The sequence below is a fragment of the Thamnophis elegans genome, chromosome 5, assembly GCF_009769535.1.
Source record: "Thamnophis elegans isolate rThaEle1 chromosome 5, rThaEle1.pri, whole genome shotgun sequence".
NCBI classification, from domain to species: domain Eukaryota; kingdom Metazoa; phylum Chordata; class Lepidosauria; order Squamata; family Colubridae; genus Thamnophis; species Thamnophis elegans.
In genome coordinates this window covers 18927205-18941308 of record NC_045545.1, presented here as the reverse complement: position 1 = coordinate 18941308, position 14104 = coordinate 18927205, and the positions used below count along the sequence as shown (strand labels likewise).

General features: G+C 37.7%; 1 pseudogene; it reads right to left on the bottom strand.

Moving 5' to 3' along the window:
* Positions 1–11597: 11597 nt before the first annotated feature.
* LOC116509810 lies at positions 11598–11717 on the bottom strand (annotated as a pseudogene).
* Positions 11718–14104: the final 2387 nt, after the last annotated feature.

Genomic DNA, 14104 nt, shown 5'->3' with positions numbered 1-14104 from the left:
TTTATAAGTTACGACTAGCACCTTGAAGCGTATCCGGAGACTGATCGGTAACCAGTGCAGCTCGCGGAGGATAGGTGTAACGTGGGTGTACCGAGGTGCATCCACAATCGCTCGCGCGGCTGCGTTCTGGACGAGTTGAAGTCTCCGAATACTCTTCAAGGGCTGCCCCATGAGGGTTAGGGAGGGTTTGCTTTATCAATATCTTTCTCCGCCATTATGCAACTGTGGGCTACACTCTCTCCTATTGGATGATTTCCTAGGTAGCATCTCTTCCCCTTCTCCATCTCCTAAGGTCAATCTCACATACCATTACAGAAGGGCCTTTCCATAAAGAAAGTGTTATCTGGTGATGAAGGTTTCTTGATGAAGATGATCATTGCAATGATCATGGTTCAGAGAGCTCCAAACAGCCGGATAAATGTTTTGATTAAGCAGCAAGTCCCATTTCAGATTAATCACAAAGGAGGGCTACCTTCCACTTGCTTATTAATGTCCCTTGAAGTTCTAACTGACAGGGTCCATGGAAAGGAAGAAAAGCATTAACAAAGTAATGCAAGCAGTGTGCCCTATCATTTTCATCACATCACAATATAACAAGCTTGCAGTGTGACCCTGGTTTCATCACAATGACAAAAAACAGTAGGATGCTGTAAACTCCCTACCAACCCAATTTTTATCACCCCCCCTCCTTTTACCTTAACAGGGCAACATATTTCTAAAGTAAAGCAATCACACTGTATTTTTTCTTAGACTTCTTGTGGGATTTGTCAACATTCCAGAAACATTATTTCACATGAAACAATGATGAGGTGTAGAGTTTTACTATCCCATAATCCATGTATGCATTTATCCTTGAAAATAATATAAATTGAATTAAATAGCCAACTGCCAAGAAGCTACAGACATCTTGATAGCTAAAGGCATACCCCAAATTTAATCAATTTGGCTGCTGTATTTAAATGATGGTGGCCGTCTAAGACAGCTGTGTAGCATGCTTGACATTTATAAGGAATAGGTGGCTTTCATTCAAGTAGAGCAGGGGTGTCAAACTTGCATCGTCACATCATCATCACATGATGTATATCACAACTTTTTTCTCTTTTGCTAAACTGGGGGTAAATGGCCAGTACATGTCACATCCAGCCCAAGGGCTGCAAGTTTGACATCCCTGAAGTAAAGCATAAGAATCAGTGGTGGGTTTCAAAAAAATTTGGAACGTCTTCTGTAGGTGTGGCCTGCTTTCCGGGTCCACTGGTGGAACCTCTTCTAACCGGTTCGGTAGATTTGACGAACCGGTTCTACCGAATAGGTGTGAACTGGTAGGAACCCACCTCTGATAAGAATGGTAGAGAAGCTAACACCAGAGGTAAGGAAAAAGGCAGTGACATATACACAGATCACAGAAGTGATCCAGCTGTAGGTGGCTTGAGAACTGGTGTTTAAGTTATTTGTTAGATTTGTATCCTGTCTTTTGTACACAAGTTTAAGAGGATGTAAATTGTTCTTAGTCTTTCTAATTTTCCCTACAATAAGAATGCTCTAGGGAAGAATGGGCTGAGAGAGAGGAGGACTGAGTCAAAGTCAACCAGTGAGCCTCCATAGCAGAAGATAAACTAAATCCCAGGTCCTCTTGTTCTGGTCCAACACTTTAACTATCTTAGCACATTTTTTAATATTATGGTTTTATGGTTTTATTCAGTAATATCTCAAAGCCAGAATGCTGAACTGGTATTACAATGTGGGAAAGGCAGGTAAATCTTGAGCCCTTAGGTGTCTTTTTTCACCCTGCTAGGCATGCTGTCTTCTATTGCCTTCTTAGATCTACATGAACCTTCCTGTCCTAAAGAATGTGGGCTATATGCCATATAAAAAACATCTAGAAACATCGAATGTCCTGCTGCATCAGAATGGGAAAATGTATTTTAATCAATTATGATAACACAATGGATAACTCAGATTTCAAGTCAGGGATTCAAACCGGAATGTAAAGATTTAGCTGTAACAGAAATCTGTACCATAAGCATGTGTAGCACTGCAATTCAGAAATAAAGCTATGCTTGATTTGTGGATAGTATAATACTGCAGTGCCACAGTGGTTAGAATGCAATACTGCAGTCTACTTCTGACTGCCGACTGCAAAACTGAATGAAAACAAAAATGACTTATTATGAATCGTTGTACTTACCACTATTGTAGCATTTCTGTAGTCATGTGATAATTTGGGCACTTGGCAAGCAACATCACATGATTGTTATTTGTGACCTTCACAAGGGGCTTCCAAAAAGCAAAGTCTATAGGACAAGCTGGATTCCCTTAATGACTATGTAATTTGCTTAATGACCAACATAATTTGCTTAACAACGGCTGCAAAATTGGGCCTGACTCACTTAATTACTGCATCACCTAGCAATGGAAGTCCCTGACCCAATTGTGGTCATAAATTGAGGACTACCTGTGAGGCTTTAGAAATAATGACACATTGAACTGGGTAGGGAAAGATAATATTCCATGTTATGAAAAGAAAAGGCACGGAAGCTTCGTTAGGCTTCAAAAAAATCTGACAATCAAATAATGGTCTCTCTGCCAAATTCATATTTTCTTTCTCCCCTCTCCTCCAAAAACTTGGCTGAGTAGCTTGACTGCAGGGATGTTAAATGCTTACCTTTAGTAAGAAAACCAAGTAAAAACACCTTTTTTTCTTTAAAAAAATCCTTTATTGACCTTCTAAAGAAGAATGTACCAGCGTGAGATGAAATTGTTCTAGTATTTGCAAACTCTGTATTCAATTAGGTATGCCTTAGAACTCAAAACATTGACTCTGTAGCCAAGAGCACGAAAGGATGTGGCTTTGTATGTTGCGAAAATAACGACACCATAGATGTTCAGCCAAATTGGGGGGAAGCTTCTAAATGCCATTTTAGGAACGATTACTGAGTGAATTGCCCGTAACTGTTTGTCACCTCCCAAAGCTCAACTGTAGAAAGGGACCATTGAATTGAGTTCCTAATCTTTTCTTTTCTTTTCTTTTTCTTATCCAGTTCTTTCAGATCAAGTCAAGTGGAATATAAAGGTTTTATTTCCCCTGAAATCTTCTGTGTGTGAAATTAGAGCTTTGGAATCAAAACTTTCCCAGCGGTTCTTTTTTTCTTCTTCTTCTTCTTTACAGTAAGTACTTGGTGTTTAATTACTTGACTTTTACATGGTTCAACCTCAGAGACCTCACTAACTCGCTGAGTCTTTAGGTGTATTGTTCAGATTGCTCAATGGTTCGCTTTAGCTTGTTAACACCTACAGTGTCAGATGGTTAAAAAAAGAAGGAAAGCCCTACCAAATTACAAATCTGGAACAGTGACAGAACCTATTGACAATATACATGGGCTAAAAAAGGATTTTATATTGTAGACTTTACCTTAGAAGCCTCGAGCAAGCTTGTTTTTTTTCCTGGTCAGAGTAAGAAATAGTTTGCTAGGCATGGAGACTTTGCCATAAATTGTGTAAAATCAAATTATGTGGTACGTTTGATTTTTTTTTAAAAAAATATATCTTATTTAGTATATTACATTTCCATCCGTTTCCTCCCATGGGGCCCCAAACAATTGACAATAAAAACAATTTCAAATGAAACCATGTTAAGCCAACAATGCTTAAAACAATTGACATAAAAATTAAATTCATGCTAAAAAGCAAAAAATGAGGGGAATTATGAGGGATACAAAAGAAGGGCTGGTTGTTGAATAGTGTCACCTTACAAGTGTACGGGTGAACAAATTTGCCTTCAGTTATTTTCTGAAAGAAGCCAATGTGGAATCTGGTCAAATGCCTCTTAGATGAAAATTGGTCTGGCAAGCCCTACTCATTGCCATTGTGCTGTGAGCAGAATCCATCAGTGAGGCCACAAGTATGGCCTCTCCAGTTGATTTTAATGCACAAACTTGATGGTAGTGGAGATTTCAAAACCTTAAATTGAGCATAATAGTTGACAGGCAATCAAAGTAGCACTTTCAGTTCCAATATTATATGATGCTGTAGAACCACCCAGTTTTTAACAATCAGACAGCTATATTCTGCTCCTCTTGTTGCTTTCTGATTGCCTTTATCCACACAGAGTGCATTGCTATAATCCAACTAAGAAGTTGTTAGAGCATTGATCATTCCTGGCCACAAAAGGCATCTGTGTTTCCCTAGTTCCTAGGAAGTGATATTTCTTCCAGTGGATACCACTTTCATGATTCCTGAACTTGAGAATCTCTTGTCTGCAGTATCTCCATCTTATTATGATTCATCTTCTGTTTGCTGATTTTCATCTGCTTCATCACTTTCTTTAGAGAGCTTAGAGGTAACTGTCTAATATTTCCTGATCCAAGGGGAAATGAAAAACACAATTTGGTATCACAAAGAAACATGATGGTAGATCTCCTTCAGATACTGAAGCGCAGAGATAAAAGAATAGAATTTAGTGAATTGAACAATTCAAGCATTATGGGCCAAACAGAAAATTTCTGATGGCACAATTGCAGATTGGAACAGAATCTGTGTAACAATTCCAGTGCCTCATCATTGCATCTCTCCAGCCATATCCCATAGTTCACGGTGTCAAAGATTACTAAGGGGTCTAGTATCAACAAGGCAGGACTCATACAGGCTCAAATTTAGACTTAAATAGATCTAGAATGCTTGGTTTATTGACAAGCATGCATCTGGCTGGACACACCTCCTAATCCTACCTAAGAAAATAGCACATAATGACAATACTACCTCAAGCACAACCTAGAAAGGATATGTACTATTTGGACCATCAAAAGAATTAGCATTTGTTCATCATATTTTTGTTTATTTATCATGTGTAGTTTATATGGTTGTCTAATTTGCAAAATGTGATGTGGGTGGTGTACAATAAAATAGCACATATATTAGATATTATAGATTGAGAAATTGTCCAGGAATCTTTTTTTTTTTTTGAAGCAGAGTCAATTTTCAGTTTTAACTATATAACCTATGTCCCCTTGGATCATTTTTTTCCAGAGATATCTCCTTATTTAAAAAAGAGAAACAGAATAATCAAGGGCAGGCAAAAAGCAGTGGGATCATGAGTGACTTCTGACTTCCAGCCAGTTTCTCCATTGATTTTCTTGTGAGGAATCTGGCAGAGTGCAAAGGAAATCTTCCCTTCTTGTTCCCCTTCCCCTTACAATAGGCATTGTTGCTGGGTTGTGGATAGAGTGAGGGTTTGCAAGACTGTCAAAGAGTGTTGAAAATGAAGAGCAGTTGTTAGCACTGAAGCAGCCACAACTTACCCAAACTTCATTCCTTCAGGAGATATGAGATTTTGAACACAAGTAAGTTAGTTAGTCCATTTGAAGTGCCTTGGTTCAAAAATGGGTTGTCCCATGATGCATTGTTTATCCAGTTAAAGGTCATGACAACAAGAGTTTTAGAGCATATAGATATGCTCAGTATTAATCAGCAGCCATGGATTGAATGAGGGAACATAAAGGAAGCTGTAATGTATTCATAAACTCTGCTTTGCATTGCCAATATAAATGATGTTATGATACATTTTTTGCATATTAAGTTTTTTATTTTTCTGTTTTCATAACATATAATCACATGTATACTATTACATAGCCAACATCATATTATATTATTAAATGTTTAAATCAGTTCACCTTACCATCAGCTCCCAAAAACAATTATTGGCTCTTCTGCGCTCCATACACCATATTTGTACCTTATCCATCACTTTCTTCTCCCTCTCTCCTACCCCTCTCTACCTCCTTTCTTCTGTCATCCTTCTCTTCTCTACTTCCCCTTCCCCTCTCCTTCTCCTCTCTCCCCTTTCCACTCCTCCTTTCTCTCCTCCCCCCACCCTCTCTCCTATCACTCTCTTCTTCCCTTACCTCTCTCCTCTATTTCACACTCTTCATCTCATTTACTTGGTGTATTTCAGCTTTTGAGCAAGCTCCATTTTATGTTGATGGCATTTATAATTCCTTTTCAATATACATATTTAATTTTGACATATATCTTCCTCCTTTTTTTAAAAAAAAGAGAACGAAAAAGTATACATATATAGTCATTGTGCTTTTAAGCCCCCCCCCCGGCTTATTTTTGGCCGAGATGTAGACCTGGTTACAATTCCCAGCTATTCTCTTCATTATATTTATATGATTATACATCTTTACACATCCCCAATTTGTGATTCTGTCTTTAAATCTCAATAGTTTCCCATTGTAAGTATATTTCATGTTCCCTCTCCATTTTTCCATATCTTGGATTAGATTACCCTTAATTGTCTATAAATAGCAATCCTTGCTGTTCAACATTTATTACAATTCCCTTAGTCTACTACATAGATTACCAAATGGTACACATCTCACTTTATTTATAATCTTAAAGGTTATGAATGAATATATATATATATATATATATATATATATATATATATATATATATATATATATATATATATATATATATATATATATATACACACACACACACACACACACACACAATGTTTCATATATTTTAACCCATGCTAAATTGTCCTTCTAATGTCATATTCAATCAATTAGCAACTCAGTTTAATTAGCATGTAAAAAAGTAAATCACAAATATCTGCTTTACAATCTCCCCATATCAGTTTCACATTTATCCATATTCCATTTCTTTTGACCTTTATTTAATTAATTTTCCATTATCATATTCAATCAGTTAGCAACTCCATTTTATTTATTGTCATATTTAGGAATAAACCCCTTATCTTAACTTTATATTTTCCCATATAACAATTTCTAGTGGTCTGATTTTTCCTAGTAAGTCTTTTGTCCCACTTATCTGTTCCTGCCTTCTCCCTTTTGTTTTTGTTTTGACACATCTGCCCTCTTCAATTTTCCCCACTCCATCGTCAAAGAAATCTTTTATATTTCTTTATATTTCCTTCAGGGGGTTCTGATCCAAAAAGGATCTTGGAACAGGTTTGTCAGACAGGGTTCATGTGAGGCTCTTGAGAGTTCACACACCCCCACGTCTGTCCAGTTGGAGAGCTTCCAGTCGAATCAATGTTATGGCACTATGAAGGTCATCTCCATGCCATCTGTCTCTTAGTCCTGATTTGTCTTTTTTATATATAGTTCTAAAAATTTGATTGGTCTGGTTTTAATATTTTAATAATTTCTTTTTTATATAAACTGTAAGTCACCAGTTATAGGGAAGATGGATGGGATAGATAGATGTTAGATAGATATTGATAGATAGATGATAGATAGATTATAGATATAGATAGATAGATAGATAGATAGATAGATAGATAGATAGACAGACAGACAGACAGACAGACAGACAGACAGACAGACAGACAAGACAGACAGACAGACAGACAGACAGACAGACAGACAGACAGACAGACAGACAGACAACCCACCTACTACAACTATGGTTACTTTTGCTCCTGATATTTGTAGATTATCTGATATAAACCTGAAGGCGGTTATAAGATAAGGCTTGGTCTAAAACAAATAGACTTGATCATTTTAGCATTTGTTCTGAACACCTTGAAAAGGCTTGCTGTGCAATGTGATTTCACATTGGTGTTGGTCAAATAGGTGCAGGAAGGAAAGAGTCAGGAGGGAGAGAGAAATTGAGACGGTTCTTTGTTTGGGTAATTGGTATTAAAAGGCTTGTCCCATCAGTATGTCAGACCTTTCAATTAAATAAACGTGCAACTCTTATCATGTTGTAAATTAAATTGCTTTCTTTTGAAAGCACAAATTCTTTAAGAGGCCCTGAAATTAAACCCTAATCAAAATATAGTTTTAAAAGAAGATGATTGAAGACCCACATTTGAGTATGTGATGACAGCACTTACAATGAATGCTAAAGCATTGCGTCCTCTTGAGAAGGCGTGAAGTATTTCTCATTGTATGATTTTGCTATTAAATCATTTAATACTCTTCCTAACCCACAGAGAAAACAAGTTTAATCAGTTCTTTCTGTCCCCTGAAAGGCTGTACTTTCCAAAGCCAAATATCCTATATACAGTGAGCAAAGAGCATCAAATTACTTTGAATAGAATAAAAAGGCATAAAAATCTTTGGGTAGTATCCAACACATTGCAAAAATGTGTTGGATAGATTTACAATACTAAAGAGGTTCTCAAAACAAAGCAAAACAAAAATGAATCCCAGCATTTATTTTCCCTCCAAATCTGGAGACCAATATAGGTATAAAGAAAGAGATGGCATACGTTGCTATTGTTTTTGGATATTTAAAATTCAAAATTATAAACTGGCAATATCTTTTCAAAGATCCCATGAATTTTATCTTTCTTTCTCAGTTTTTCCTAATTGATTGATAAGGCGATACCCAAGCCATGTTTCCCTTAACTCAAGAAAACAATTCCTATAGATTACACAGAGAGGGCCATGTTATATCTTCTTAGTGGTGATATGGAAGTTTAATTAGATATCGGAAAAACCTTTGAAGATGCATTGCAGAGATGCTGCCTAGATAATATAAGTAGTCCTTGACTTATGACTATAATTGAGCTCAAAGTTTCTGTTGTTACCTGAAATATTTGCTAAGTGATCTTTGCCCCATTTTATGACTTTAATTGCCACAGTTGTTAAGTGAAAGACTGAAGTTGTTAAGTTTGCACGGGTGGGCTGCTGGGGGTTCGCAGTGGTTTGGGAGAAACTCTAGCTAAGATTCAGTGCAGTTCAGCCCTGCCCACCCCGCCCCTCCCAGGAGTCTCCACGTGGCCCATTTTGGATGCAGGTAAGTGCAGGGCACATGTGGTGGCTTGGGGAAGGTGAACAACAGGTCTACCGGAAGTTTGGGAGGCCAGAAACGGGCTTCCAGAGGGCTTCCAGAGCCTGGGGAGCTTGAGGAAAGCCTCCGGAGCCTGGGGATGGCAAACCTCCCCCCATGATGCAGGAGGCTAACTAGGCCACGCCCACCATGGCCATGCCCACCAAGCAACTGGGCAGAGAACCCCTTGCTAAAAATTTTGAAGCCCATCCCGTAAGTTAGTAACACGTTTGTTAAGTGAATCTGGCTTCCCCCTGACTTTGCTTGTCAGAAGGTCACAGAAGGTGATCATGTGACCCAATAGCAATAACAATAGCAATTAGACTTATATACCGCTTCATAGGGCTTTCAGCTCTCTCTAAGCAGTTTACAGAGCCAGCATATTGCCCCCACAGTCTGGATCCTCATTTTACCCACCTTGGAAGGATGGAAGGCTGAATCAACCCTGAGCCGGTGATATTTGAACCGTCGAACTGCAGCTAACAGTCAGCTGAAGTGGCTGCAGTACTGCACTCTAACCACTGTGCCACCTCGACCCAGGACACTGCAATCATCATAAATATGAGTCAGTTCCCAAGCATCTGAATTTTGATCATTTGACTATGGAGACATTGCAATGTGAGGAAAAAAATTGGCCACTTTTTCACCCCTGTTCTAACTTTGAACGGTCACTAAATGAACTGTTGTAAGTCAAGGACTACCTATAGTCACATATAAATGGGCTTAGGCCACAGCTGCATAGTGGGCAAAGCACAACTCTCAGGATGGACTCTTTCTATATTATCTGTCTGTAAAAAAGATGGAAGGAGAATTTTATTTATTTTATTTATTAATTTTGTTTGCCACTCATCTTCCAGTCTAGACACCTATCAGCATTAAAATGAAACCATAAATATTTTATACTTTTACTTTCAGATTTGCAAGTTTCAGTTATTGTAGCTTTACAACAAAGTAGTAGCTTATTTGGTCATATTTCCTACCTGGTTTACCTGGTAAAGCATATTGGAAATGATTTGGCCTAGCCTTCTTGAACATGTGCATGGGTCTGTAATATGGTGGTTTATAACCAGTGGTGGGATTCAAATAATTTAACAACCACTTGTCTGCCCTAATGACCATCTGGGTAGGCAGGGCTCGGTGGTCGTGACTGGGTGGGTGTAGCCTACTCAACGTCACTCACATTAATGGGTGCTTCGCCTTAGCTGTTATAATCTAATAAGGGTTAACCGGAGAGGCAGTTTCTGTAAGCAGGGCAATAAAGATTGGGCTAGAAACAACACCAGAATGTTTCCTTCCTGCCTTCCTTACAGGATTAGCCCTGTAAAGTGGGCAAAAAAACCAAAATGATATTTCTTCCAACAACAGATTCTCTGAACTGCTTAGAAAATTAACAATCGGTTCTCCCAAATAGATGCGAACTGGCTGAATCCACCACTGTTTATAACTCAGAAGTAAATAAATGTTTTGTGCTTTATACTGCTGGATATTAGCTTATTCATTTATTGTTAAACCAGTCAATCATGTTCATTTTTTTTTAAGGTATAAACAGTCTTTCACTTCTCTGGAGCACAGATCTTTGGATTATTTTGCCATGTCTTTGAGACATCAGGCAATAGAAAATTATTACCAAACAAATTTATGTCTCCATGTCTATGAGAGAGAAAGAGAGAGAAAATTATTTTGCAATGGCTTCTGTTTAATTTGCATATGACTGATTAATTTTTATGAACTTGGATGCACTTCTAGTTTAAATGGAATGCTTTATGTATGGTAAGATGCAAACGTTATAAAACGTCACTTTGGTTTGCCTTGGTTTTCGTGGGAATCTTTGCCATCAGGTAACCAGCAATGGGTCAGATTTAGCGCTGTTTTGTAGCTGAACGCAAACAGACACGTACATACATACACATAGTATCTTACTTAAAAGCAATCGTATATGTATTAATTAATTTCAGAATAGAAATCTCCACACAGTCTAATAAAATTTACTGCAGTGTGAAAAACAACAGCAATTCAGTTATAACACTGTAGCCTTAAAACTAGTTATAGTTTACTTTGTTAGTTGCTGGAGGGATGAAAAGACATAAACATGGTATGCACTTCTGGGAGTCTCATTCCTGCTTTTTTTTTTAAAAAAAAAATGATAAACAGTAGTAAGTAGCAGTAAGCAGCAATGGTCCCTCAGAGCAAAATTCTTATTAAATAAGAATATGTGGCTGGATACAATGAACTTTCAAAAGCTTTGGGGGAAAATATTTCTAGAGTCATTCATTTAAATCTTTGTAATAGTTTTACAGGCTCCAGTAGCCATAAATGGTGTGACTGAATATTTCTCAGTAAGATCGGCAAACAAATTGATGCTTCCCAGCAGGGTAGACACTTCAGATGACAGAGAGAGTGAGATTCTGTTTGAATGCATGAAAGAAACATGATACTGTAATTTCATAGTTATTGTACAGTTAAATCCTGGCTTCTAAACTTTATTTTTTATATCTCTCTCTTTTCTTATCAAGAGCCACAGCACTGTATATCCATGTGCACTTACATGCAGACATTTATTTATGCTGCATTCTTTTCATATTGCTACTTTGCATATGAATATATTGTTCTATGTGTATCATTCCCATTTAAATATATAGGTTTTGTTTATGTCCTATTGTCCAGTATCAGAAAGATTGTGAACCTGTGACTGGATAATACTTTAGTAAGAGACCATGACAGACTGTAAATATTTGTGTAACTCTTCTTGTTTGGGCGACTTAAATATCACAAGTTTAGATAACTACATATTACAGTGGTAATGGACAAAAATTTGTAGCACCCAGTAGAAGTTTCAATTAGTTTACAATTAGCAATAATCACGCCTCGGATAAACCTCATTGGCTACGATACTGCCACTGCGCAAAGCTGGATGTGAGGGTGATCTGGCTGTGACATCTGTCACCCCATTGATCGCCAGGGTTGATTCGGCTGATCTGGCTGGCTAGGCGGGTGTCCCCTTCCTCCCTCACTGCTCCATGTGCGTCCCTCCCAAAGCTGCGCGCTTGGTGGAAGAGGACGACCATCCCAGATAGAAGGAGTGTACTGATCTTCGGTCAAGGGTATACGATAGCTGCGCTCCCCTGCTAGAACCTCCAAACAAGCTCACCCAGTAGAAGAAATCCTTTGGGAGCATGTCATAGGCTATCACTTTTTTGAAGAATTTATGACATTTTTAAAACTCCCACAGAGCTATTTGGATCCTTTAAATTTTTTTTAATAAAAATGTTTTGTCTTTCATTGGGATTTTAAGTTATCTGTTCATATCAAATATGAATATAAAATACTCATGAATGTAAAAAACATCAATATCTGATATACCAATACAACCCCAGTGTTTTTAGTTTAATAATAAAAAAATCAGAGTTCAGAAAACTTTTACAAACTTAGTCTTACATTTTTTTCTAAATTACATATTTGCGTGTAATTATTAGCATTCTGTAACTGTATAAAATAATTTCCAGCTAGTTCTATACAACAGTTATGACTACAATGGGGTTAAATATTACTATTACCAAGAGTCATAGTTGTTAGCTGAATTTTCCCCCATTTTATGCTTTCTTCCCACAATCATTAAGTGAATCACTGCAGTTGTTAAATTAGTAATTTGGTTGTAAAGTGAATCTGGCTTTCTATTGATTTTCCTGGTCAGAAGGTCACCAAAGGTGATCACATGACCCCAGAACACCAAAACCATTTGAGTGAGTTGCCAAGTGTCTGAATTTTGATCATATGACCATGGGAATGTTACAGCAATTGTAAATGTGAAAAAGAATCATAAGTCACTTTTTTCAGTGCTGTTGTAACTTCAAACGGTCACTAAATGAACTGTTGTAAAAACTGTTATACCACTACCTTCTTGCTAACTTGGTCTTTCTCAACCTCAGTAATAGTTTTTGGTTTTTCAGCTTTGTTTCAAAATGGGAACATACTATATGAATGGGCAATTTAATGATAGAATCTCTGTAAATGCTTTGGAATTCCTATACCTGAAAGAATAGCCTAAGAGTGATTGACAAGCACACATTTTATGTATTTTATGTATTCTTACTTACTTTTATGTATGTTACTTTGTTAGTAGGTCTACAGCAATGTTTGGCACAATCTTTTTTTTTCTTGTTTTATTTTGGCAATCTTGAATGTGATTCCACCACCACCCACAGAATGTTAATGGATAAATTTATTGTAGCAATAAACCTAATACTCAAAAACTAATGTGGTCCTCTCTTTTCAAACTCAGTGCCAAAATTTAACTTTAGTTTTGAGGGGAACACAGACAGCAGGGTTTACAGTTAGACAGATGGAGAGGAAGACACACGCACACACACAGACACACATACAGACACACACAGAGAGAGAGAGAGAGGGAGGGAGGAAGAGAGAGAGAGACTAACAGACAGACAGAGGAGGAAGCAAAGGAAGAGAGATGGGGGGAAAGAGAAAGCTAAATAAGAGACAGAGAGAAAGAGATAGTGGGAGAGAGGAACAGGCAGAGATGGAGATGGAAGGTGACATGGAGGCAGGAGAGGTAGACGAGGAGGAATAGATAGAGGGAGAAAGAAGGAGATGGAGAGGAAGAGGAGGAGAAACAGAGCAAGAGATAGTGAGAGAAGGAAAGAAAGACTAAGTGATAGATAGATAGATAGATAGATAGATAGATAGATGGATGGATGGATGGATGGATGGATGGATGGATGGATGGATGGATGGATGGATGGATGGGTGGATAGAGATAGAGATAGATAGAGAGATAGATAGATAGAGAGAGAGAGAGAGAGAGAGAGAGACAGAGACAGAGACAGAGACAGAGACAGACAGACAGACAGACAGACAGACACACACACACACACACACACACAGAGAGAAAGTGAGACAGTGAGACAGTGAGAGATAGAGACAGACAGAAAGAGATAGAGGGAACGAGAGTTAAAGGGAGAGGGAAAGAGAAAGATAGAAGAGGGGGAGGGAAAGAGTGAGTGAGTGTATGTGTGTGTGAGAGAAGAGAGGATACATTGCTTAAAACATATACAAAGAATTACACACTTGTAAGCTATTTATTTTTTTCCCTTTCCTCACAAGCTGTTTGATATGAAGCTGAAGATATTTATTTGTAAATTGAACTGGGTAGGTTTTTACAGTAGTTTTTACTTGTCTACATTTGTACTATCATAGAACAGAATTGATCTAGTATAGTAATAGGCAAGGTCTGACTTTCCAGGTGTTGCTGGATTGAATCTTCTCTAATATGGAGGATTGA